Source organism: Camelus ferus, chromosome 2, assembly GCF_009834535.1.
Source record: "Camelus ferus isolate YT-003-E chromosome 2, BCGSAC_Cfer_1.0, whole genome shotgun sequence".
Classification (NCBI taxonomy): Eukaryota; Metazoa; Chordata; class Mammalia; order Artiodactyla; family Camelidae; genus Camelus; species Camelus ferus.
Window position 1 is genome coordinate 75,872,896 of NC_045697.1, and position 21,952 is coordinate 75,894,847.

A 21,952-nucleotide genomic window follows, 5' to 3' on the forward strand; every position below is an offset into this window, starting at 1 on the left:
TAGCTTTGTACGTGGTTGATTTACTACCTTGACCATATATTTGCCTTTACAATGAGCTTTTTGTATTTGTAATTTTCATATTTCTAGTTGTGGCCTTTTCTTTTTCACTTAGAGAAGTCCCTTTAATATTTCTTGTAAAGCTAGTTTGGTGGTGCTGAACTCTTAGCTTTTGCTTATCTACAAAACGTTTGATCTTTCCATCAAATCTAAATGAAAGTCTTACTCAGTGGATTATTCTTGGCTGTAGGTTTTTCCCTTTCATCACTTTAAATATATTGTTCTCCTCTTTCTGGCCTGAAGCATTTCTGCTGTAAAGTCAGCTGATAGCCTGATAGGAGTTCCTGTGTATGTAACTTACTAATTTTCCCTTGCTGCTTTTAACAGTCTCTCTTTATCTTTAATTTTTGCCATCTTAATTACAAATTATCTTTGTATGTTCCTCCTTGGATTGATCCTGTTTTGGACTCCTTGTGCTTCCTAAATCTGGATTTCTGTTTCCTATCTCAGGTTAGGGAAGTTTTCAGCCATTATGTCTTCGAATATGTTCTCAGCGTCTTTCTCTCTCTCCTCTTTCTAGGACCCCTATAATACAAGTGTTAGTATGCTTGATGTCCCAGAAGTCTCTTAAACTGTCCTTATTTCCTTTTATTCTTTTTCCTTTTTTTCTGTTCAGTAACAGTGATTTCCACAACTCTGTTTTCCAGCACACTAATCCATTCCTCTGTATCATTTAATCAACTGCTGATTCCATGTAGTATATTTTTCATTTCAGTTATTGCATTCTTCATCTCCAGTTCTTCTTCTTTAACTTACTGTTGATTCCTTCCAGTGCATTTTTCTTTTCAGTTATTGTATTCTCCATCTCTGGTTCTTCTTTTTATTTTCTAACTCTTTGTTAAAAGCTTCTAATTTTTCACTCTGTTCACCCATTTTTCTCCTGAATTCTTTGATCATCTTTACAATCATTACCTTGAACTCTTTATCAGGTAGGTTGCCTATCTCCATTTCACTTAGTTCTTCTTCTGGGGTTTTATCTTGAAACATTGTCCTCTGTCACCTCATTTGTCCAAGTTACTGTTTTATTTCTATGTATCTGGTAGGTTGGTTACATTTCCAGACATTGGAGTAGTGGCTGTTTGTAGGAGATATTCTATGCATCCTCATAGTGCACTCCCCTCTGGTTACCAGAGCTACATGCTCTAGGGGTATTCCCTAAGTTACACTGCATAGTTCTTCTGTTGTGATGAGCTGATTACTATGAGTGGTTTCATGGGCGTGGCTGGCTCCCCAGTCTGGTTGGTTGCTGGCCTTGACTTGTGTGGAGGCTGATAGCCACTAGTTGACAGAGCCAGGTCATGAGGCAGCTGGCTGCAGAAACCTGGGCTGTCCCAGGACTAGTGCTGCACACAGTGAGCAGAGCTAGGTTCTGTGGTAGGTAGTTGTGGGGCTGGCCTTCCCAGAAATAGTATTGGCCTGCTGGTGGATGAGACCAGTTCTTGACACAACTTACTGCAGGTTCTGGGGTTTCCAAAGCTGGTGCTGGCCTGTGGTGGATGGGGTTGGAGCCCAGGTTGGTTGAGGAGTCCAAGTATCTCTGAGCTGGTGTTAGCCTGCTGATGGGTGGGCCCAGGACTCAGGAGGGTCCCAGGACTAGTGCTGGCTCACTGGTGTGTGGAGCCAGGTCCTGGTGTCTCTAGCTGCAGAGCCCTGGGGGGACCAAAGCTGGTGTCATTCTGCTGGTGGGTGGGGCTAGATTCTGGGGCTACTGGTATCCCAAGGTGTCCCGGAGCTGGTGGGCATGGCCAGTACCGGGGGATTCCCAGAACTGGTGTGTTGGCTAGGTCCTGACAAGGTAGGCTACAGTGTCTGCTCACGTCAGGGTCTAAGAGATCCCGGGGCTGGTGTGTCACCCACCTGGGTGTATGGGTCTTGTCTAAATTGTGACTCCACCCCTCCTACCCATCTCTTTGTGGTTTCTTCTTTATATCTCTAGTTACAGGAGATCTTTTCTGGTAGAATCTGGTCTTTCTCATCAATAGTTGCTCTCTAAATATCTGTAATTTTGGTGTGCCTGTGAGAGGAGGTAAGCTCAGAGTCTTCCTACTCTACCATCTTGGCCAAGCTCTCCTAAGGCTTTCTTATCTATATGTTGACTATTCTCAAATGTATATATCCAGTTCCTTGGCTCTTTTCTGAGTCCCTGGCTACTATTGTCAGCTGCCCACTTGACATCTCCAGTTATACATCTCATATCTCAAAGTCAGTATGTTTAAATAAAATTCATGATCATCTTTCATAAACATGTTCTTATCTTGGCATTCCCTGTCTTGGTAAAGGGCACTACCATCCACCGAAGTGCTCAAGTAAACAAAAAAAGCAAGAGTCATCTTTGGCCCCATCCCCATATCCAATTGATCTGCAGGTTCTGTCCATTATACTTCAAATCTGCTCTAATTCCTACATTCCCATCACAACTCTCCTAATGCAGATCACTGCCATTTCACACCTGGACTGCTGCAGAACTGCTTATTACTCTCCCTGCACCCTCTCCATTTTCCTCTATCCAGAAATAACATGGCCAGTAATGTTAGCAAAATGTGGCAAATAGTACATTTCATTTACTTTTCTGAATACCCAAAACACTTTCATCTAATATAGAATATTTGTACATATAGTATAGTAGTACTAACTAAAAAAAGATAGCCCAATGGTCTTCATTAACAGAGAATGTGAAAATATTAAACTAAATTACTCCCCAATCAAGAACTAGGCTCCCAGATTTCAGAGAGACTAAGTTCAATGCACACACATACATGCACAAGCACATTGGGGGGGGGGGGCACACCATGCAGCCTCTAAAATGATAATTTTGAGGAAAGAGCATCTGATATTATGATAAATTTTTAAAAATTAGAATAAGAATCATTTGCCTGACGTTGTTGAAATGATCTTAAACAACAGAAATCTAAGGGAAGGAGACCAGACATCAAAATGTTAAACAGTGGTTATATTTTTTTCTTCATTTTCCAATTGCTCTATATATAGTAGTATTACTTTATATTTTTTGATAAAGTGTAAAACATGTTTTAAAAACCAAAGTAGAGTGTTGTTATATCAAAAGAGTTGTATCAGTGTAGATGCAATTTAAGGAATTGTGGCCCAAAGCATGAACTTTGGTGCCAGAAGACCCTGGTTTTAAGCCCCTATGATGTCACTTATTTGAATGTGATCTCTGGAAGACGACAATCTCTCTTGCCTTTGGTTACCTCATATGTAGAGGAGGGCATTAGGAGTCTACCTCAGACTGTTGCTGAAAGGATTAAATGAGATAATAGAGATATGAAACAATTTGTATAGTCCCTGGTATACGGTATGTACATGGTAAGTGGTAGATGTTTGCACTTTGGATGGGCCTGGCACCCGGTGAGTATCTGAAACCCCAAATCCAGAGGATAAGCAGCCTTAATCTCTAGTTGTTCTGGGTGTTACTATCTTTCCAGCTAGACAGTAAACTCTGTTATGCCATGGATTCATCTGAGTTCTAATATTGCCTGTGTTGTTGTTTTTAATTTCAAAAGTAATACAGGCTCATTGAAAAATAGTCCAGAAATACCAGTTTCCCCCTCACATTCTTCCCTTCTATACAGTTGCCTGAAATTGGTTCCATGATTCTGGGAGATAGGGAAATCCATGGATGTTCAAATCCCTTATATAAAATGGAGAAGTATTTGTATATACCCTATGCCCACCCTCCCATAGACTTTAAATCATCTCTAGATTACTTATGATATTTAATGCACTGTAATTGCTATGTAAATAATTGCTGGTGCTGTGAATTCAGTATTTGCTTTTTGGAACTTTCTGGAATCTTTTTCTTAATACTTTCTATCTGCAGTTAGTTGAATCCAGGGGTGCAGAATCTGCAGATACAGAGAGCTGACTATATCTCATTCCAAGAATTTGGTTCTGGATTTTGGGGGAGGAGGTGTGTTTGAATCATAAAAATGTCATGTGTCTATGTGTGTGTGACTGTATTTCCCATCTTACATTTTTCACTTTATAAGGACAGTTTTCTAAGTTTAAGTCTATGGAACTAATTTTTTTTATTGCCTGTATAGTATCTCAACATGGAGTTACTTCACTTTTAATTTGTTCTTTAAGACTTGTTCATTCTTTTATTTCACTCACTGAATAATTACATGCCAGGCACTGGATCCTGGGAAAATTATAAATAGCACTACAATAGACATCCTTATGCAATTTTTTTTAAGCAAAATTCCCCATTGCTGAAATAGGAGACATATGTTTAGAAGATGCACATGGTGATTCTGAGATAAACAATGTGGGCACAAAGTGGTAACTCAAAAAAAATTTGTTGGTTCAGTCAATGACTTAGGTACTCCCAGAGTACAAGTTATTATAGAGCAGATAAGTACTACAGATATATGTTTTCCTAACTTAATCAGTATGCTTTATAATACCAAAGAAATATCTGTAAAACTCGATTTACAGTATGTACTGAGTTAGGAAAAAAAAAAAAAAAAACGACAGAAACACACATGTCAGCCCTTTCCCTCCCTTAGACCATTCAGCATTATTATTTTTGGTAGGTGACTAATCAGGGACTTAGTAAACTTTGATATGTTGTAAGAACAAAAAGATTCAGTTAAAAAAAAGAGAAGAAATCATCTCTCTCTGTGAAATGGACAAGTCAATAGATGTTTTTCAAACATGGAAATTAAGACAAATAATTTGCCAAAATATTGGCAGTGACTAGAGTGGGAAAACTTTATGGTTTTTTTTACTGGAGAATATTTAAGCGGTTTAATAAAAAATCATTTAATCATTCATTTCACAATATTTAAACTGAGACACGATAGTAACTGCAAATTCAAACATTAAACAGCCTCCTATACAGCCGGTGATCTTCCTCCAACGGAGCTGCAGGATTTACATCAGGAACAAGGCAAACAGGATGGCAGGCCTTCTTTTGAGCTTTTTTACTTCATCCATGTCCATGGGCCCCAAAGACCACAATATCAGTTTTTAAGATCGGTAGAAAATCTTATTTAAACATACCTTCATAATATCTCAACATCTGGGTCATAAAGTAGGGAGTAGGTGTGATATTTACTCAAACTTGCCTGTGGATACACAGTTGAATCTCGTACTTACATGTCACCAATGGACAGGACCCCCTAGCCTCTGATTAGATCTGTTGTTGTCTATAAAAACTGTTGGTTTGAATTTCCATTTACTTTGACGGCATCCTAGCAAACCAGTCCATTTGCTATTGCCTTCTGGGCAAAATGCCTGGGCTTTGTAAAACTGAAAACGAACTCCTATTGCAAACGTAAAACAAACCCAAGGAAAATAAATTTCGATTGTTGGTGTTCTCTTTTGGGTTCTTACCTTTCTGTAGCTTGAAATTGAATGCTGTTAAACCTTTGGTTACTTTCAGGACCATTTTCATTTGGGGAAAACTTCTGTAGTGACAACATCTTACAGTCTCCGGACTGTCCCGTTTTTATCATTACCGACATGTTTAATTACCATAAACAGAGGATTGTTTACCTCCATGATTTCTGCGCTGGGCACCCAGAGATGACTCTGGATTATTTTTGTTGCTTATATGGATAAGCCAGTGCAAATTCTAGACATAATTACCCGGTCTTAAAGTAGAAATTAACATAAAATATATTTGTCAATTAATTTCAATGAAGATGTGGCCAAATTCCCTCCGATTCATTCTAGTTAGAATCTGAGGGTGCCATCATTTACTTTGAATACTGCCCAGCAGGTGTATGAATAGCAACTCCAAGAAATATAGAGCCTTGACCATTTTAAAGAGGGCAACACCCTTTCTAAAAAAACATAAGTGCTGAGCTCATCAAAGAAACCACACACGGCAGCCTTGTGTTCCAAAAGCTGCGGAAAAGCACAGTGTTCCGTTGAGCAAAGAACTACTCTTTCACTGTTTATTTTGGTGACTGTTTTTTATCCTTAATGAGAAGCAAATCAATTAACAGGACAAATGACATGGTGGTTAGTCACCGAAGGGAAAGTATTATTAGCCTCATTAAGTTGGAGCACCCTTCCAGCTCACGCCTAGAGTTACCATCGTGCGGATTCATGACTAACCCGGCCAGGCAACCCTGTGAGGTTTGGGAACTCACCTCTTTGACCTAGGACGGGGCAATAACCTGTGAATAACTGTCCCAAGCCTACTCACACCTACGTCAGGAAGCAGTTCCCGAATAAGGCGGGGTGCGGGGGTGGGGGATCCCTTCCGGGCCCCACCCTTGAAAGTTGCAGGGAGTGGCACGCAAAGAACTTTCCCAGATTGATCTCTGTCACCACTCGGGAGGTCCGCTCCAGCCTTTCCACCCTGAGCCGATCGGCCCTGCCTGCCAAGCCCCTCCTTCCCTGCACCTTTAACGGCTGCGAGAGGGAAGCGTTGGCTGGGGTTTTCTTCTTAAGAAGTCGCACCGGTTTTTCGAGCTCCGCTCTGCGCCTGGAGAGCCACAGCAGCGGGAGCGGCCGCCGCCGCCACCGGGCCGGTGGGTGAGTCACTGTTTGGAAATGGAGTGGGCGGGCAAGGGTGTGAGAGAATGAATGATGTCAGGAGCGCGCAGGGCGGCGGGCGGGGAGAGCGGGCCGCGGGGCCGCGGTAAACACCGAGCGCCGCGCCGCGGGCTGAGCGGGGCGGGGAGACCCCGCCCTCGGCGCGCTCGGAGCCGTCCTCGGCCGCCCGAGCCCGGCCGGTGCTGCAGCGCCGCCGAGAGCGGCCTCGGGGGCGGCAGCCGCGGGAGCGACCGGGAGAGCTGCTTCCCTGGCGGGGCCGAGGCGCGAGAAGACGAGACCCCCAGCAAACTTTCCAGCGGCTTCGGCCGTGGTGGCTGCGGCAGCGGGCTCCGTCCCCTGGCAGATCCCGGGCCCGGGAGCTAGTGCCTTCAGCTGGGAAGGTCTGGAGCACCAGCTGAGAGCTGGTAAGGAGTGCCCGAGGGGCTGGGGAGGAGGATGGGCTGGAAAGCGGCGCTGCGGGCGCAGCGCGGGGAGGGGAAGGTGGACCGCGTACGCAGATGTGGCTCCAATTCGGCCCCCAAGCGCCCGGCCTCGGGGCATCCTTCCTTGATTTTGCCTGATTGAGGATGGATTTGTGGTTTCGTGTCCTTGCTCCGAGCAGTCATCTCATTCATTTGCAACCATTTCGGGTAACTCGGTCCTGGCGTTGAAAGGACACAGATGGAACCATAGATTGCCAGAGCCACTCTGGAGGAGGTCAGGGCTGAAGTTCAGGAGGTGGAGGAGGGACTGTCTTTTAGCTTCTTTGAGAGGCACTTACTGATGATGTGTGAACAGTGATAGCCCAGTTCTGGGCTGCCTACACTGAAACCTTTCAGCGTTTGGCATGCCAGAGCTACTCCACTTAAGGAGAGGGAGGCTTGGTTTTTCAGCGCAAATAGGTAGCAGTGGACCTGTCTACCTTTCTGAGATTTGGATAATCGTTAATAGCCCGCGACTACATCTTGAAACAACTCAAATGTTTTGTTTGTCTCCTGTAATTTTTTTTAATACCAGTCTTTGTCATTCTTCTGTTTCACCTTGCTTGCTCTAATATGACCTTAAAATCGTTTCGACATGCATGTTAAATTTTTGAAGCGGTTCAATTGTTTAGTGTCCTAGGTGGGCGTGGATTTTGAATTTAAACTTAACTTTTCAAACTCTTGATTTCATTCCAAGTTTCATCTATGAACGGTGGGTTCTCAGTCATTCTAAACACTCTGAACCAGTAAAATGGGGCTATAACTACTTCAGCGGATAATAATGAGGATTAAAGTGCAAAAGACCTATCATAATGTCTGGCACAAAGCAGACCTCAACAAATTGTAACTGTATACATACACAAGTTGTAAATTGTAATATATATACATATGTATTATATATACATATATATAAACACTGTGTTCCAGCTGACTTAGGTAATCACCAATTAATTTACACAAAATTTCTTACTTATAAACCTGGTGGGCTGAGGTTTAGTATATGAAATCCTTTTGACAAGTTCCTCAGAGTGAGAAGTGATGTCTTCAGGAAATTAAACACTTCTGTGTGGATACCTGAACGATTATTGTTTCCCACACCACATACCGGAAACTGCCATTCACTGCTTGAACAGAGAGCAGTGGCTAAAAGTGACAAACCTGGAATTTGGAGGAAGATTGGATGTGTGAACTCTCTAACTTTACCCTTAACTTTTTTTTTCCTTTTTTAAAAAATAAGCGGTACAAAATTATAGCTCTTTCCTTGGTTTGCTTCTGGTCTTACTTCACAACAGTCTTCTGGTTGAAGTGTTTTTTTGAGTTAATATTTAATTTGGTTTCTGTACTTTCATTTTTAAGTAAGGCTGGTTGACTTAGGAACCTGGAGGGAAACACTTGGACACCCGTGGGGTGCTGCTTCCTGTCCTCAATTTCTGTTTTCTCAGAATCTCATACAAGCTCCTAGGGAATATTTGGAAGGATAGGGAGCATTTGCTCAGGGTTATTGAAAACATTTGTTCTTATAGCTGCAAAAACTTTTAGGGTCAAAGGTCACAAGGAATGTTTGTTTTTCCCAAAGTGTGTGATGCAGAGAGATCTTGGTCATCAGAATCCAGAAGACGTGAGGCTATCTGGGTGGTAACTTACTAGCTGTGTTACTTTGAGCAATTTAAACTCTCTGGAATTCTTGTGGGACTTTAAATATACACAGGGAAAAAACAGAAATAGTCTCACATCTATTAAAATAGGCAACTGAATACAAATGAGAACTTTTCCTTTTTAAAGAAGTGATACTTTGAAGTGAGATGTTGTTTGTTTTCTTTTTTTAAGGAGTAATTACCAAGAATTCTAGACAGTTTCAGACTAGAGTAGCCTATTTACCTTTATCTAATTCTCTTATGGGGAACTTGAAGCCTCTATCCTGAACTATTACTATCAGATATTTATTCAATTCAGTTGTTTAGTGAGCAGCTACTGTATTCCAGTCACTAAGCTAGGTATTAGCAATACTAAGAGGAAGGAGGCACCGTATCTGCACTTGAGGCTTACAGTCCAGTAAAAAGAGCTTCTAGGTTTTGATTATGGAGAGGAAGAAGGGTCAAAAGGAGATGGCTGGGGAGCTGGGAGGAAACTAGACGTGGTTAGGCTATGATAGACTGCCTCCCACTGATAATTCGAGATCTCCTGGCTTTCTAATGGGCATTGAGCTCGGGCTCATAAATTCTTATGAGGCTGAACAATGCTAGTATGCCTTGCTTTATGCAGTAAAAATATTATAGACAAATTTAGCCCTTTAATTAAATAATTTTAAATGTACCAGAGCAAGCTCGTTTAAAAGAAATCTGAAGGGTAAAATTAGTTCAACCACGATTTATTTACTGTGAGTGAAGCACCATTGTAGTTTTTTAAGAGAATAGTCACTGTGCAAATAGTGTTCCAATTTATTTATTTTTCCTCCTGTTATAAGTAGTATGTTGCTTATAGAAGTTTAAAAGTACAACGTAAACAAATCTGCAACCACCCAGATCCTCAAACTCTTTCTCACCGCTGGGAACACACAACACCAAGAGCTAACATGTATTGTGCTTACTGTGGGCCAGGCAATGTGCCAGTTCCTTTGTACACAAGACTTTCCTGTTCTCCCCACTCCAGTCCTGTGAGGTAGGTAGGTACTGTTATGGAGGAGAAAACTGCTTTAGAGAAATTAAGTAAGTTTCCTAAAGTTACACAACTAGAAAGTTATTCTCCACAAAACTGGGTTCATTTTCTGCATTACTACCTTCTAACTTACTTTTTTTCACCCACATATGGACATCTCTATATCATTAAAATATACTTGTATAGCAGCTTTTATAATTTTCTGTTGTATGGCTGTATCCTGACTTAACCAAGCCCCTGTTGTTGGATATTTAGTTTCCAGTTTTCACTGTTTTAAGCAACTGCAGTTAAGTATCCTTCTAGCCCTGTGTGAACATTCATGATTATTTTAGTCATTTTGCATTTTAAAAAGTGAATTTAATTTTTAATTTAGCTGCCTTTTTTTTGTTTTTACCATATTCAGAATTAGAAAACTTTCTCCTTTCTCTTTAAAATTGGTTTTAATTTCTGTGTTCCTTTAGTGTTTCTCGTAAGATCTGAGCAATAGGATCAACATTCTCTGTGGAGCTGCACAATAGGTCAGTAGCTCATTACACAAGGGATTTATCTGATAAAAACGGAACACAGAGGCTTTCTTAAAGAACTGTTTGTGTTTTTATTATTATTAGCCATAAGGCTAAACTTTTGTGAGGAAATACTGTAGAAGGGAGCAGTGCTAATTTTGCCAGACAGAAAAGAAATTCTGCTTCTACAGTTTGCCTCCTTAGTACCCAGAAAGATAGACAGGTTACATTTCGTAGATAATCACGTTTAGCAGATTTATCGCTAGGTTTAGAATGAGCTCCATCACTTTTAAATAGGTCACCTTTTAAAAAATCTTACACCTTTGTTGTTGATCTCTTGAAAAGTGTATCATTGCTAAGACATTTTTGGGTTGATTTAATAAAAGTACAAGATATTTCCATTAGCTACCTTTCATTATAGGTATAAAGCATTTCTTCATTTAAATATTTCTCAAATTTTACTGTAATATCTTACCCTCTTTGCTACTCTAAGTCAAAATTTTAATTTTACTTGGGGCTTAAAATTACATTTCCATTGCTAGCTACTTTATCCTTACAGTTTTGGTAAAAGATACTGGAATATGAGTGGTCAATCCAGCCTCTTCAGACAGAAATCCAGATCAGTTCAATTTATTTATTCCTAACAATGACTTGTAATTCAAAGCAGAATGTAAAGAAACAGCTAATATAATTAAAGTATAAATAGGATAACCATTTATTTGCTAATTGCTTTTCCACACTGCCAAACCCTAATTTGACGATTTGCTTAAAATTTAAAATTCTATCTTACAATTTTGTGTCTTTAGTTTGATAGCGTCAATTAAAACTTTCAAACCAAACTTGGGTACATTCTTACTTTTTTTTTTTTTTAGAGCATTAACTGGATTGAGCATTTTATATTTACATCTTTTCTCTCAACATAGTAGTATTTAAAAAGAGTAAGTAAAGCCACATATTAAAATTATTAAAGGGTAGGGGGAGGAGATGAAAGATAATAATGTTGAAGCCAAAGTGTCAGAAAAGACAGCCAGCTACTAAAAGTCAAATAGGAAAAAAGCTCTGGAAGAGCCCTTCAGGTGAGTGTCACTTCTCTGCCTGGCAGAGCCTGTGCTGAGGTTCACCTAGAGCGATACGTCTGACTGTGGAAGGAGAAGTGCCCGAACTAAGGAACGTCAGGGCCAGCCTCAGGCAAAATTGAGAAGGAACTGAAATACCTACCTCAGGGCATCGTTACCTCTAAGTTTACCTGTCAGGACTTGCCTTCACCAGGAAAAGTGCTCAATGAGTATCTGCATAAAGGCCCACTCCTATCCAACTGAAACTGGACCTGGAGGCATCATGTTTATGGAAAATTGAGGGAGGAGAATTTATTTGCCTCTGGAATTTAATCACCTCTTTTCAATTAAGATGATTAGAAATGCAAAATATAAGATAAGAATTAAACTTAAAAAAAATCTATTCATCAGTGGACACAGGTTGTTTCCATGTCTTGGCTGGCCATTGTGAATAATGCTACCATGAACATGGGGATGCAGATACCTTTTTGAGATAGTGATTTCATTTCCTTTGGATAGATACCAGAAGTGGAATTGCTAGATAATATGATAGTTCTGTTGTTTTCTAAAAAAATTTTTTGAGGAACCTCCATAGTGTCCTCCACAATGACTATACCAATTTACATTCCTACCAACAGCGCACAGGGGTCCCTCTCTCCACATCCTTGGCAACATTTGTTATGGCTCGTCTTTTTTGGGGGGAATAGGTAATTTGGTTTATTTATTTGTTTGTTTATTAACAGAGGTACTGGGGATTGAACCCAGGACCTTGGACATGCTAAACCTTCTGCCACTGAACTCTGTCCTCCCCTCTCTTGTCTTTTTGATAGCAGACATCTTATCAGGTGTGAGATGATAGCTCATTGTGGGTTTTGATTTGCATTTCCCTGCTGATTAATGATGCTGAGCAACTTTTCATGTACCTATTGGCCATTTGTATGCCTTCTCTGGGCAAAAAATATCTATTCAGGTCTATATTTAATTTAATTAATTAATTAATTAATTTTAGGAGGAGGTAATTCGGTTTATTTATTTAACAGTGGTACTGGGGATTGAACCCAGGACCTCCTGCATGCTAAGCGTGCACTCTACCACTGAGCTACATCCTCCCCTCAAGAATTAAGCTTTTGAAAAGCTTTTCCACAAATGGCAGTGACTGAAGGGGGCAATAGCCCTGGAGGTGGGAAAACAACTGTAGAAAGACGCACATGTGCCAAAGGCAGGTTCTGTGTGCTTTGGTGAATTGTACCGAATCCCACGGCCTGCTGAGAACTGGCTCCTGCTGTTGAAACTGCGGTCACATGTGATCCTGGAAGGTCTGGCCTGGGAGGGGTGAAAACACACATCGGGGGCCTCTCTGACCTGCTCTGCTGACAAGAGTCATCCTGGGAAGTCACCTCGTAACACACCTCCCACTGAGATGGGTTAAGGAGACGTTTCCTTACTTGGGAGAACTTGAAGTAGGTAGTCTGATCTGACACCTACAGAGGTTTGAAAGAGTGAGTTTTCATTTAGGGGTAGGGAAGAGGCTTATAGAAAGCATGAGTGGTTGGGATCACGGATCACTTACCTGGTTGGGGTGCCGTGGAGGGATACCTTTAGATAGCAGCCTGCCTCCAGCGAGAAGTAGAGGCCTCTCGGGAAAAGGTTGGCAGCAGTAGCTGAAAATGAAGCTAAGCTTTGAAACAGAGAGAGGCCAAACAGGTTGGTTATCCAAGCTTCCCCACACACAGAAGCTGGAGATAGTGCTGTAAAATGGTGATGGTTAGATAACAGTAGATACTGAGATAAGCTCTAGAGAAGATTAAATCAAATGCTCTCTTCATCTCCAGACAGGCCTGCAAAGTAGAAATTGTGTTATCTCCGCTTGTGGAGTTAGGGAAACAATTTAGAAAGGTTAGTGTACTCAAGGCTGCAGAGCTGGTAGGAAGTGGAGCAGGGATTTGAAGCCAGGGCCAGCTGATTCTAGTAATGCCCACACACTGCCTAGTATCCCCCAAGGCTTTCTAAATCTCTCCACTAGCTTTGGAGGTGTGGCAGGTTTGGGGGGGTATATATTTTGACATGGGACTGCGTGTCTACTAACCCATCTCCTGGAATGTTTCTGTGGTCTGTGCTGCCAGAGAGGTGAGAGATGAAGGCAACGTGCACTCAGGTCGCAATACCACCGCTCACCACTAGGTGACCTTGAGCAACTTTGTCAGATTAAACTCCATTTCCTGGCTGTAAAATGGGAATAAAATAGTATTTACTTCCTAAGACTACTATAAATTATATGACTTTATGTGTATGAACCAACGAGGATAATGCTTGGTTCATAGTTAATTTTGGGGGGCTCAGCTATCATTTTTTGCATGTAAGATGTACCTCTAACTTTTAAAACAAAAGGTTCATTCTTACTATCTCAAACACCAAATTGTTTCTTATTAATTGTCATGAAAGGAGTGTATTTCTCTTGTAATGGAATAGCCATTTGTACATCTTTCCTGTATCAGTAAGGTCTGGGGCCCATCCCTCACCCCGCCCTCCTCCTTTCCTTCAGGGTTAAGATAAAATTATTGAAATTGACTGCCCACTGCCATTGAGTTCAACAGCTTTTGTAAGCAGTATATAACATCAGCTGTGAATGCTGAAAAGCTTTCAAAGCTGCAGTCACAATATGCCAGCCCTCTCAGCAGATGCTGGTGGTGTTAGTGGGGCACAACCGCTGCTGTCCCTCACAGAGCTCAGCCTTCTGAGGAGTATTGTACCATGAACACCACTGTCCCAGAAAATGCCGGGGCCATTAAGAATCACAGACCCTACTGTCCTCCCCGGGCAGTATGCTGTGCGTCTTTCTTTAGGAGGCCCTGAGACGGTTTATTTAATACAACTGCTACTGTTTTCTGTGATTTGCATTTGATCTGTAAGTTATTTAGCCATCCAGTTATTACTACCCCAGTAGTTTCTACCAAACTTTAGTAGCAACAAAGGGCATTGTTTTTGTTAATTTTTTTGTGTGTATGTATGATATGTATGATATATGTTTTTGTTAACTTTTTGTGTGTATATATATGTATGATAATCATATCCTCTGTGATGGATTAGTTAGTGTTGAGAAGTATACTCCCTGGGTATGTAGTGTGATTGGCAAGTTGTAAGCAGCAAGCAGGAACATTTAAAATTTTATTTACCAAATAAAGTGCTCACTATGTGCCAGGGTTTGTTTTGAGCACTTAGAACTCTTACTCCTTTGTCCTTCTTTAAGGACACTCTGAGGCAGATATTATCCCCATTTTAAGAATCCTTATGTGAGACACAGAGAAGTTAAGTCACTTGCCTAAGGTCACAGAGCTAGCATGAGGCAGAATTAGGTTTTGAAAGCAGACAATTTGGCTGCAGAGTTTAACCATTGCACTGTTGATCTAGCATGTATCTCACAGTTTGGGCCTCGTTTGTGTCCTTGCACATGCAGTTTTAGCAGAGGGAGCATCACACCTGTCCAAACATAGTATCAACTCCATATGATTTACCATGTGGAGGTCTACAGCTAGGTCATATTTCAGTGTTGCCATCAAAAGATATTAATTTTCAATATGGTGTCAAACATTTCTTTCCAAAAGCTTCTGAGTGCTCAGTCAGTCCTGGTGTGTTGAGTCCGGGAAAGAAGTACGTTCATTCTCCCATCCCCCTGATTGGCACATACAGCTGTAATCTGTTCCTGCTGCTCTAACGCTACTTATTTTTTAAGTTGCAGGGCTTTCACCTATTGTAAATTAAAATATTTAAAAATCCTCATTGGAGGAGAACAGCTTGTACATGGTGAGGTTTCTTTGACCATTTTCTAATTACTCTTGGAGACGGTAGTAGGCAGAGTAGTGGCGCCCCAAAGATGTTCTCGTCCTAATCCCCAGACACTATCAGTCAGTTACGTTACATGCCAAGGGGGAGTTAAGGTTGCTAATCAGCTGACTTAGGATATGGAGACTATCCTGGATTAGCTGGGTGCACCCAGTGTAATCACAAGGATCCTTATAAGTGGAAAAGCGAAGCAGAAGAATCAGAATCAGAGAGTTGTCACTATTAGAAAAACTCAAACAGCCATTGCTGGCTTTGAAGAAAAGGGGGCTACAAGCAAAGCAGGGCATGGCATGTCTAGAGGCTGAAAAAGGCTGGGAAATAGATTTTCCCCTGGGCCTCCAGATGCGACCACAGCCCTGCTGACATTTTGGTGTTAACCCACTGAGACCCATTTTGGACTTCTGATTTCTAGAACTGTAAGAAAAGAAATTTGTGTTTTAAGCCACTAAATTTACAGTAACTTACACAGCAGCAACAGGAAACTAACACAGAGTTACTAGAACAGTCTGTGTTTTGGTTTGTTCCTTGTGCCAGCCGTGCAGAAGAGCTGCTTAATCTCATGATTTATTGTTTGGACACTTCAAGTATTCCAAGTATTTACGTTTTGGTGGCTGTTTTGTTTTGCATGTAAACCGAACCACTTTGGGGCAGAGGAAGTTGACTTTTTGTAATTCTATACATTTTTATACCTAGCAAATATCTTAAATGACAGTGTCAAGATTTTAGGGAAAAAAGTCTTGTTGATTTCAGAGCAAGTCGAGCCATTCAGGCCTTGTATCAGAGTTGCCTAAAAGAAATGTGGCTCTGCACCCCATATGGCCGTCCTTATAACCTTGCATGTTTGTTGGGTAAGGCGATGGTCCACACATGATGGTAGTGATGGTTGCGGTGATAATTGCTTGAGTTTTAACTCCAGATTCCCTGTGTTTTTTTAACTAAAAAATATTTTATTGGGGTATAGTTGATTTACAATATTACATGAGTTTCAGGTGTACAACATAGTGATTCACTATTTTTAGGTTAAACCCCATTTATAGTTATAAAGTATTGGCTATATTCCCTGTGTTGTGCAACATATCCTTGTAGCTTATATATTTTATACATAATAGTTTGTACCTCTTAGTCCCCTATCTTCTCTTGCCTTTCCCCCTTCTCTCTCCCTACTGGTAACCACTAGTTTGTTCTATCTGTGAGTCCATTTCTTTTTTGTTATATTCACTAGTTTGTTTTATTTTTTAGATTCCACATATAAGTGATAATGTACAGTATTTGTCATTCTCTGTCGGACTTATTTCACTAAGCATAGTACCCCCAGGTCCATCCACGTTGCTGCCAATGGCAAAAGTTCATTCCTTTTTATGGCTGAGTAGTATTCCGTTGTGTATATGTGTATATATATATATATATATACACACCACATCTTCTTTATCCGTTTGTCTGTGATGGACACTTAGGGCTTCCATATTTTGACAGTTGTAAATGTTGCTGCTGTGAACATTGGGGTGCATGTATCTTTTCAAATCAGTGTTTTTGTTTTCTTTGGATATATACCCAGGAGTGGAATTACTGGGTCATATTGGTAGTTCTATTTTTAGTTTTTTGTCCTCCATAGTGGCCATACCAATTTACATTCCCACCAACAGTGATCAAGGATTCCCTTTTCTCCACATCCATGCCAACATTTGTTATTTGTGGTCTTTTTGATGATAGTCATTCTGACAGGTGTGAGGTCAGATTCCTTTTACATTTTAAAAGTCTATCACTTGCCCTGCTTACCTGGCAAAGTTATTATGATTTCTTTGAAAGCAAAAGCACTCCTATACAAGGGCTTTTAAAATTGTAATTAATTAAACAAATAAAAGGTAGTATCATTCATTGGATCATCTGTAGTCAGCACCTAGAGGATTATAGACCCCAGAGTAGATAATATCTTGGAATTATGGAAATTAAAAATAGCAAGAATCATCATTCTTTTTTTTTTTTTTAAAGAATCCTCCAATAACAATCTCACACTGTGATTTGGAGACAGCTTGTATCATTTAAGGGTCTCCCTTTGTGTAATGTAGAAATAGCACCAATGTACTAAGTAAAATCTTGGGAATTTTCCTGTTTCAAGAAGTGAAATAGGGGATAATAGAGGATTTCTGGTAATTTGAAATAAATATGGGTGGACCATTAGCTGGATAGTGTAAATATATATGTTTCTAAGGGGAAGAGGCTGTCTTGTGTAGAAGTATAAAAAAATTGAAAACTCTTAAAACTATGAGGACAGGATATTTTCATATTTGCAGCTCTTTAAAATATACCTTTTTAGATTTAGAGTCACTTTATTAAGAACTTATTTTGAGAGCGTATTTAATCCAACATATTAAAATGTTATGTTTAATATTGTCAATTATAATTAATATGCAACATAGATGGACCTAGAGATCATCATTGTAAGTGAAGTAAGCCAGAAGGAGAAAGAAAAATAACATATATCACTCCTGTGTGGAATCTAAAAAAAAGAGAAAAAGAGGACACTGATGACATCTACAAAACAAACAGACTTGCAGACATAGTCAACAATCTTATGGCTACTTGGGGAAAGAGAGTGGAAAGAGATAAATTTGGGAGTTTGGGATTTGCATATGTTAGCCACTATATATAAAAATAGATTTAAAAAACCCCCACAAATTTCTTCAGTGTAACACAGGGAACTATATTCAATATCTTGTAATAACCTTTAATGAAAAATAATATGAAAACAAATATACATATGTATATGCATGACTGGGAAGAAAATTCATAACATTTTAGCTTTTTCCTAAATCTTCGAAATCTGGTGTGTATTCTGCACTTACAGCACATCTCAGCTTGGACTAGCCACACTTCAAGTGTTCAGTAGCCATGTGTGGCTGGTGGTTGGTTGCCTTACCAGGCATTCAGCTCTGACCAGCCTTATCCTTAAGGAACAACACCCTGCACGAATCTGAGGTCATCCTCAGAACTATCCCTTAGCAATTACCATCAGTGACTTTGGTGTATTGTGTTTTAAAAACTGAATTATATCATGGAGTCAGAGAAAACTGGTTCTGGTGCCTTTAGCTAGAACTAGCGGACAGGCTGAAGGGTACAGTGAAACATCTCTCTAAGGTTATCTGTCGAGTATGCTTGTGAATTTTGATGGCAGGAGGTGTGCCTGTGCCTATAAATGAAATATTTAGATTATTAGATTCATGTGTATAGGAACGATGGCTGCTCATGTGCCTTTGAGAGTTATGATACAATAGAATGCATCATCTGCCCTGGCCTCAGCCCTCGTGCCTCACCACACTTCTCTTATCTGTCACCTCACTGCTCACCTGTTTATCCACTGCTGTCTTCACCCTAGCCCTGCCCTGTTTATATGCATGATGTTGCTTACTAATTTGTGCTCTTGTTGAGTTGCTTATTGTGACAATTTAGGAAGCCAGGCCACTGTAAAACCTAGATCAGTAATCATTACTTGATATCAAATCTCAGTCTGCCAGGAATAGATTAAGACTATAATGTAGAAAGACACAGGCACAGTATGAGAGGGAGAAAAGAGAGGGGGAGAGGGGAGGGAGGGAGGACGGAAGGACGGAAGGACGGAAGGAAGTGCAATTCTGTGCGGGAAGATACCTAAATGCGGAGGAAGGAAATAATGGTGGAGGGTTTTGTAGCAAAAAATTCCCCCAGATACTGGACAAGACACTGTTCTCACCAAGTTCTCAAGATAGGTTGCTTTGGATTTCATAAATGCACTGACTTTATCAGATACCTGTGCTACGCAGGTGGCTGAGACTAGCTCCAAGCCCTCCTCAGTTCCTTCTGAAGTTGATTAGTACATTCACACAATTTTTGAGCACTTGCTGTGTGCTAGACTTTGTTCTTGATTCTAGGAATTCAGTGAGCAATACTCAAGCTTTCTACCCTAATGGAGATTGTTTGAGTTGACGTGTTGAGAGAGGAAAAGGTGCTGAAAAGGGAGGTTGAGCAGATGACAAGCAAGTAAAACTAATAAATAAATAAGATCAGTTCAGACTTGGACCAGCTCTTTAAAGGAAATGTGTTGAGAGCAAATGGGGAAGCCTCTCTAGCACAGTCAGGAAAGATTTGTCAGAAGAGGTAAAGCTTGCATTGAGATGTGCAGGGTAAGAAGGAGCCAGTAGAGGGAACAGGGAAAGTGCTTAGTTACACAAGGGAAGGAAGGGAGGAAAGCCAGTCTGGCTGCAGTGTCTGAGCAGGAGAGAGAGGGGTGAGGGATAATGTGGTGGGGCAGGCAGAACCCAGTTGGGAGAGTCGGGGGTGCTTGCAAACTTTGTGGGGAGTATAAATCTTATTCCATATGCAATGAGAAGGCGTTGTGAAGTGATCTAAGAGGGAGCGGGACAAGATCTGATTTACATGTGTAACAGATCTCTCTGCTGGGCAGAGTGGAGTAGAAGGGGCAAGAGCAGTTAGGAAGGGGAGAAGCAGTTAGGAAGCTCTTGGCAGCATTGTGCAGGAGGAGTGATGCTGGCTGGAGCAGGGTGGTGGTGTTGGAGATGGAGAACAGTGGATGGATTTGAGAGATTTGGAGATAGAATGGACAGGACTTAATGGATAGGAGACATGACAGAGTAGGAGAAGTCAAGCAGGTCTCCTAGTTTTTTGATGGGTAAGGGGGTTGTAGGGAATAGAGTTCTGTTTTGGCCATTAGTTAGTCTGAGCTGCCTATTAGTCATTCTAATAAAGACAGTTGTCAAACAGGGAACAGTGATTCTGAGAACTGCACTCATAGGCAAGCTCGGAGCCAGAGGGTGTCAGCATTGAAGTGGATTATGAAGTAATGGGAAATCTAGAATTACCCAAGGAGATTTAGTAGGCAGAGAAGAAAGGCAGAGATCAGGCCATGAAGAATAACAGAGTTAATAAATAGATCGAGTAGGAGACCAGGGCGTAGTAATGAGGTAGGGGGAGGACCCAAAGAGCAGTGCTCCAGATGCCAACAAAATCGAATGTTTAAAGCAGGATGGAGTAATCAATTCTGTTGTGAGTTCTTGAGTAAGGTGAGAGCACAGCGTTTGTTGGGTTTTACAATGCTGAAGATTCCTTTAGGTGGTGATCTTGTTGAACACTTTCAGAGGAGCGATTTAAAGCACAAATGAGTTGACCTCCAACATCCTCTGCAGGGAGCTTTCCTGTCTCCCTTTCCCACCTCAGTCCCTTGGGCTAGGTGTCCCCTCTTTGTTCCGGAATACCTAGGCCTTTCTCTGTCACTAGACTACCATGTTGTAATATGATTTTCTGTTGAAATTACGGTTCTTCCAGACTGAGCTCCTCAGGAGCAAAATTTATACATTTTTTCCCCCTAGCATGATGTAGGCACTCAACACATGTTTTCTGAATTAAAGAGTATTCTCAAATACTGCTTTTTGGCTCTTATTGTTTACCCCTGTGTTGCGTCAGGCAGAAGCCAGTGAAGAGCCCAGGTTTCCTGATTCTCAGTCTGCTGCCCTCTGCCTTCTCTGGCCACTGTGAGGCTACCTTTTGCCCAGGATCGACCCCCCCTCCCCCTTAGCTTAGTTAACACTTGCTTAGCTCTAGGGCTCTCCTGAACGGTTCCCTTGTACCCTGCCCCTTCTTGGGAGCCACATGCGAAAACCTGCGGAAAGTCACTTCTTATCTATTTCAGAAACCTCCTCTCTTCCCCACCTCGGAGTTCTCTGGGTGAAGTCATCTGCAATTGTTCCATACACTTCATCATGTTGGAAACTTTTATTTGCCTCCTTGCATACTTAAGTATCTTAAAGGTCTAGTAGCAACTGACTAAAACGACCTCAAAATGGTTCTTTTTAGCAAGTTTTCTTTTTTTCTTCTTCGTAGTTATTTTCCCACCAAGGCTGTGTGAAAGTTTTTTTTTTTCTTCTACACTACTTCTGTCACTTTGTTTTCCACTTCATTATCCTCTGTTGCAACACCCCAATTATACTAGTTGCTGTGGAGATATTGAGTGTATTGCTAATAATGGAGGATTATTCCTTTAGGTAGAAGAACAGAAGCAAGAAAAGGATGTAAATCTTGTTTTCGTGCAAATGTCTCCTAGTAACGAAAATAACAAAGTGGTATTAGAGACTGGTGCAGAAGTGTCTGTATGGGGTTGGTTTAACTTTTTAGAAAGGATTGGCTTCCTTAATTAAAGAAAACATTAATTTAAGCCTCTGGTCCTAGAGATTAATTCCTTGTTTTAATACTGTACTATTCATTCTTTGATTTATACCCTTTGTTTAATAGGATATTTCTTCATATGGAGAAGATCTTTTGTAGACTTCAGCTTTTAAAATTCATTTCTTAAAACTTTTTTTTTGAAAAATCTTTTTTTAACTTTACTAAAGGAGACATATTTTAATATTGTCCATCCAATTTGTATTTCACAAAATCTTACAGTTCTCCATGGATTTTATTATAATTAAGGTGATCATGTATCCTGATTTGTCCAGGACAGTCCCAGTATATACATACTATCCTGGTGTAATTATTAAGTCTCTCTTTCACTCAAAACTGGCCTGGTTGGGATACTAAATTATATGGTCGTCCTAATTAAAGACCATGTTTAATAAGAAACTGAGGGAATAAAGTATTTTATATATTTTTGTTTTTAATTCATATAACATATATAAAAGATATAAATAGATATGAATATATGTGGATTATATACATACATACGTACATACATATATGCAGTCAACTGTATATATATTTTGTTTTACTTTATCCAACTAAATTTATAGTTTAGAACTTGCTAAATATTTTGATACTGTAGAAATAGATATATATATTTCTTGTCGTAAGCAAATCAGAAGAATCT

General features: G+C 40.5%; 1 protein-coding gene across 8 annotated transcripts in view; it reads left to right on the plus strand.

Moving 5' to 3' along the window:
• Positions 1 to 6,360: 6,360 nt before the first annotated feature.
• SGMS2 (sphingomyelin synthase 2) overlaps positions 6,361 to 21,952 on the plus strand; it is a 78,288-nt gene continuing 62,696 nt past the window's right edge. For 6 of the 8 annotated variants that reach the window (XM_032461300.1, XM_032461287.1, XM_032461308.1 and 3 more), the window contains exon 1: positions 6,656 to 6,989. The gene's annotated coding sequence lies outside the window, so the exon portion shown is untranslated. Of the gene's footprint in view, positions 6,565 to 6,655; positions 6,990 to 21,952 lie in introns of those variants that run through there. The other 2 variants (XM_032461293.1, XM_032461328.1) reach the window with 1 other exon arrangement.